The following is a 6,000-nucleotide window of genomic DNA, read 5'->3' on the forward strand; positions in this document are numbered from 1 at the left end:
TGGTGATTTATTTATTTATTATTTATTTTTTAAGTATCCTCGTCCTGCAACATGGGGTTCAAATGCACTACCCTGAGATCAAGAGTTGCACGCCCTGCTGGCTGAGCCAGCCAGGTGTCCTGGGAACATGGTAATTTTTTTTTTTTAAAGATTTTATTTATTTTTTTGACAGAGAGAGACACAGTCAGAGAGGGAACACAAGCAGGGGGAGTGGGAGAAGGAGAAACAGGCCTCCCGCGGAGCAAGGAGCCCGATGAGGGACTCGATCCCAGGACCCCGGGATCATGACCTGAGCCGAAGGCAGACGCCCAACCGACTGAGCCACTCAGGCGCCCCGGGAACATGGTAATTTAAATTCAATTATTTTGCGGTGCCTTGGTGGCTCAGAGTTAAACATCTACCTTCAGCTTAGGTCATGATCCCAGGATCCTGGGATTGAGCCCCACATCAGACTTTCTGCTCAGTGGGGAATCTGCTTCTCCCTCTGCCTCTGCATGCCACTCCCCCTGCTTGTGCTCTCTCTTTCTGTGTCAAACAAAATAAATAATATCTTTAAAAAAATAAATTCAATTTTCTTCAACCCCATGTCAAGGGAGTCATCTTTTGTTAGAAAATGGTTATTACTATTTGTGATAAAATCATATATTAAAATCATATATACACAATTATGTAAAAATACTTATGTATGCATGTGTATAAGTATACACATACAGTATATAAAATTATCAAAATTTGTCCAAGGTCATAAACTAATTATTAGAGAATTGACAATGGTATCACATTGCCTTTTCATTAGTCTCTGTTCTTTCTGTTAGATTTTTCAGCTTATTCATAAGGGAGGTGTCTGGTTATTTACTAAAATACTAAAAATAATGGTGACTCAGGCTGTCACCTTGATTCCAACTGGTACTGAAGAAATTCACATTGACTCCAAATAAGTAAAACTAAATTAGTTATTCCCATTGTGATGCTTTTACCCACAATGTGTAATAGATAGCTATTCTCTAATTCTTCCTAAAAATAAATACACTTATCTATCCCTTTCTTAGACCACTTAGATATGTATTGGCATAGAGACAAAGGAAGAAGGGGATGGGAATGGTGACTAAATACACTTGAAAATATTCAGTCAAGTATTTCATTTCTAACGCAGTGTAAACGATAGCAGAAAATACTTTGTTGAACCAACTCAGTTTCAAAGCAGTCGCATAGTAGGGTTGCAATAAGTATGAAATAAACATTTTTTTGACAAAATGAAATAATGTATTGATGGAGGAATTAATTATCTAGCTCACAGATGAGCAGGGAAAGAGAAGATCTAAGAGTTGAGACTAAAATTATAGAAATTTCTGAAGCACACCATAGATCAGAAATTCAATCTGAATATATTCCAATTCAGTGCCTTTCAATAGACACACAGTGATTGCCAACCTCTTTTCATACTAACAAAACAAAATAAAACAAACAAAAAAAATTAAAGCCCCTCTTACCATTTATATTATTTTCAAGCATGAAAATGTGCCTGAATTACACAGTGCACACTTCACTCAAATATGATTCTAGTGGCTGCAAACAATTTTAATGACATGCAAACATTCAATATAATTCTAACACTAGAATTCCAATCAATATTTGTTAATGAAGTAAGCAGCAACCCGAAAACACCTCTGAAATACTCTTAGTGGCCATTATAATGCATAGTCTGTTTACAGTATATTTAAGTGTTTAATCTTGCAGCAATGTAAATGAAAAACATATGATGTACCTTATATTAAGTATTCAACTGAAAGTCCCTATAACATTACCTTAAAAATGTTAATCTGCTATTGAGAGAGCCAGAAAAGCATTCTTGTGTTAGGTATTTTCATGTTTTCCCTTGTATCAATTAGTATTATATTTTCAACTTTCCATATAATTTAACAACAGATTGAATAAAGGACTTAAAGAGTTTAGCACAAAATGAATATATATTTTGTGTATTTTTTTAAAAAAGAAGCCATAGACACAATAACTGGATAACAAAAAGTTATTTGTAACTTTTCACCTTATGGCCCTCATTCAATTATGTTTACCTCATTTTCCCATTATTATAGGCCTTTATCTACCCCCAGTTGAAGGAAGGGGGCATGGCAAACTAGTAACTAGAAAGTCAATCATGTGTGAGAGGGAGATACATTTTTTTTTAAAGATTTTATTTATTTATTTGAGAGAGAGGATGAGAGGAGAGAGAGCACATGAGAGGGGGGAGGGTCAGAGGGAGAAGCAGACGCCGGGCTGAGCAGGGAGCCCGATGCGGGACTCGATCCCGGGACTCCAGGATCATGACCTGAGCCGAAAGCAGTCGCTTAACCAACTGAGCCACCCAGGCGCCCGAGATACATGTTTTTATTCAACTACATTTTAAAACACTGAAAATGCCCCTAAATTAATGTTTACTTTTAATATTTCTTAATATAGATAAAAACTAATTATGTATTCACAGTGGGAAGATAGGTAGTTTTGCTCTTATAATAAAGCAGTGCTGAAACGGGTCCTTCCTTGAACAGTTACATCATCTTTACTTTGTATCACTTGAAAACAACAATGTCCTGGGAGGCTGTGAATTTTCTATTTACACACCCACATAAACAAGCCAAGACCATAAGAAATAGGGCTAGCTTAGCCATACCTCAGGGAGGTCCAGAAATTGTTTACTGCAAATGGGTATGTATAATAAATGTATCTATAGGTACATTTTTACAATATTATTTCTCCAGATGTGTTCTTATGGAAACTTAACTTTGTGCATCCAGTGTTGGCTTCCCAGAAATTCATCTATTGTAAAAATTAGGTAATATTTTATGCCCATATTCGTTATTATTTGTGATTCTATTTTTATTCCATAAAAGACCTTTCAATCTAATTTAATTCCAGGGCCATTTTCTTAGTGAACCATTTCCATTTCATGGGCAATTGTCAGTTTCTTTTTATCTCAAGTAACAGGTTAGGCATATGTCCCCAACTTTTCACCCAGTCGATAATACTTTCTGATTCTCTTTTGATGATGTTTGTTTTCTCTTTCTCTGCCCTCCACTCAACATTAAAATCTAAGGCAAACTATTAATGGAGTTGAGTGGGAAGAAGTCCCATCTAACCTACCAAGCACAGAGGGAACTGTGGTCACCAGGATTTGCTCTATCAAGGAAAAAAAAAAAAATCACTAGAAAGAGGCATTGATTATTCATGACAAGTACCTGATCTTTTTTAGAGATTATTATTTTTTTAAAGATGTACTTATTTTATTTGAGAGACAGAGCGCGCATGTGTGCAAGCGAGGACAGTGGGGAGGGGCAGAGTCTTAAGCAGACTGCGCTGATTTCGAAGCCCAGGGCTGATCTCACAACTGAGTCAGATGCTTAACCCACTGCACCACCCAGGCGCCCCTAGAGATTATTATGAATAGCACTTATCAAGCAGTAATAAAGATATCCACGGTACTATCTTAAAGGCATATGATTTCTGGTTTTCCATCCTGGCTGTCTCATACTCCTGATTTCTACCCTCACATACCCAAATTGTGCTCTTTTTCCCTGCTCTTTGACTTCCTAACTGGCACGTCAGCTCCTTTGGGATTTTGTTCCTCTACAGCTCTCTTTTCATCACTACCACCTACAAATCTAGCAGCGCAAGTACTTAATTTGTCTTGTGACTGGAAGTATGATGCTTGCTTGGATTTCCTTATGTCAACTGCCTACACCTTTGAGCCTCATCCATCTGTTACTACTGCTACTTCTATAATTAAAAACCACCATTTATTAAGCATTTGCTGTATTTCAGACATCACTTTAAGCTCTTCACTTACATTGTCTCACTTATGCTCACAGCTTTCTGAGTTGTGCATTATGTATAGTCCCTTTCTATATTTTTTCACTGAAATTATCATGGATTTTGGTTCAGTTTTATTCACTTTCATTTATTTTATTTTTTCCAGCTTTATTTGAGATATAACTGACACATCACATTGTGTTTCAGGTGTATAATGTGTTGATTTGATACAATTAAAAATTGCAAAGTAATTACCACCATAGTACTAAGATTTTGAGAAATGACTATTATCACACAGCAGAGATAGAAATACATTTGAGGATGTCTGTATTAGTTTCCTAGAATGGCCGTAACAAATTACCACAAATTTGGTGGCTTTAAATAACAGAAATGTATTTTCCCACAGTTCAGGATGTCAGCAAAATTGGTTCCTTCTGGAGGCTCTTAAGGAAAGTCTGCTTCTTTCTTTCTTTCTTTCTTTCTTTCTTTCTTTCTTTCTTTCTTTCTTTCTTCTTTCTTTCTTTCTTCCTTTCTTCCTTCCTTTCTTCCTTCCCTCTTTCCTTCCTTCCTTCCTTCCTTTCTTTCTTTGATTTTTATTTATTTGAGAGAGAGAGAGAAAGAGAGCACAAGCAGGGGAGGGACAGAGAGGGAGGGAGAAGCAGACTCCCTGCTGAGTAGGGAGCTGGACGCTGGGCTTGATCCCAGGACCCTGGGATCATGACCTGAGCCATGGGCAGACACTTAACCAACTGAGCCACCCAGGCATCCAAAGGAAAGTCTGTTTCATATTTCTCTTCTAACTTCTGGTGTTTGCCAGCAATTATTGGTGTTCCTTGGTTTATAGCATCATTACTCCAATATCTAACCTATTGTCATGCGGCCTTCTTCCCACTGTGGCTCTACCATGTCTCTGTATCCAAATATCCCTATCTCTCTTTTTTTTAAAGACACTAATTATCAGATTGAGGGCCCACCCTAATCCAGTATGACCTTATATTAACTTGATTACATCAGCAAATAAACTTATTTCCAAATAAGGTCACCTTCGCAGGCACCAGGGATTAGGACATGAACATATCTTTTGGGGTGACAAAATTCAACCCAATACAATGTCTGATTTCAAATTGCATGCTCCATTATATAGTTTGCTCCTCCAAACTATGCTGTACAGCTTTACTGGATATCTCCCTTTTGAAGTCCTGCCATGATCTCCACCATAATGCTTCCTGTATTTATTTCATGTGCCTTGTCCTGTATGTTTTTCTAGACCCAATTTCAAGCCATCCTTAACAAGAATTTGCAAAAATAATCCCATATTATACAATCACTCAGTTAACCCAAAGTAAGCAATGTTTTCCATGACTGTCTAGTTCTATTGTTTCTTCTGCCTCGTGACCTCTAGGAAACTCTCTGACTTGAGTTTCAGTAGAGTGTCTATACCTACCACACATCTGATTTGATGATCTCCAAACTCAATAGGCTGCAAGTCAGTAAGTGAACAAAACCACTTTGATTAATTTTAAATAATTCATTTATAAATTAATTTATTCAATAAATTTTTCATTCAAATACATACAACATACACACAAACACAAACACACACACACACCAATGACCCTTGACTTTAAAATCTTAGAGATACCCTTATCTCTTCATATTTATATCTATATCAACTCAGTTATGAATATTTTCTGTTTGTAAAATTTTTTTGTAATATCTGCCCTCTCCATTCTTTCTTGATAGTCTTGGCCTCCCTGTCTACTCTGGCTTTCTAACCTGACAAATATCATTAATTATTCACAAAGTTAGTTAATATTTACTACATATTTAAAACTCATTTGTTTTACTATTTTATATGTAGCAGTCTTGCCTTCTGAAAAGAAAGTAAGCCCTTCACAGTCAAGTACCTAATATCATATCCTTATGGTTTTACATCCCACCATACTATGTATTCAGTACTCAATAACTTAATATGCATAACAAACATAACTTAAATATACATATAATTTATGTATAGCTATGCTTGCCATTAGTTATCAGAGACAACTAGATTTTTAAGAAATTAAGAAACTAAAATCTCTTCTAGATATAAGTGGCCAAGAAAAACTCAGGTTTTTTTTGTTGCTAAATTATAGGTAAAAACCTTTTCAGGCCTAAGTGTTAAGGCAGACAGAGCTGTGGTTAGTTAGATCTTCT

At 36.3% G+C, this 6,000-nt stretch overlaps 1 protein-coding gene across 1 annotated transcript in view; it reads right to left on the reverse strand.

Annotated features, from left to right (window-relative positions):
• The window catches only part of CDH12 (cadherin 12), an 875,493-nt gene that overhangs the window by 283,048 nt on the left and 586,445 nt on the right, over window positions 1–6,000 (reverse strand). The window lies entirely within an intron of this gene.

Source organism: Leptonychotes weddellii, chromosome 7, assembly GCF_054177405.1.
Source record: "Leptonychotes weddellii isolate Sample4059 chromosome 7, ASM5417740v2, whole genome shotgun sequence".
NCBI lineage: Eukaryota > Metazoa > Chordata > Mammalia > Carnivora > Phocidae > Leptonychotes > Leptonychotes weddellii.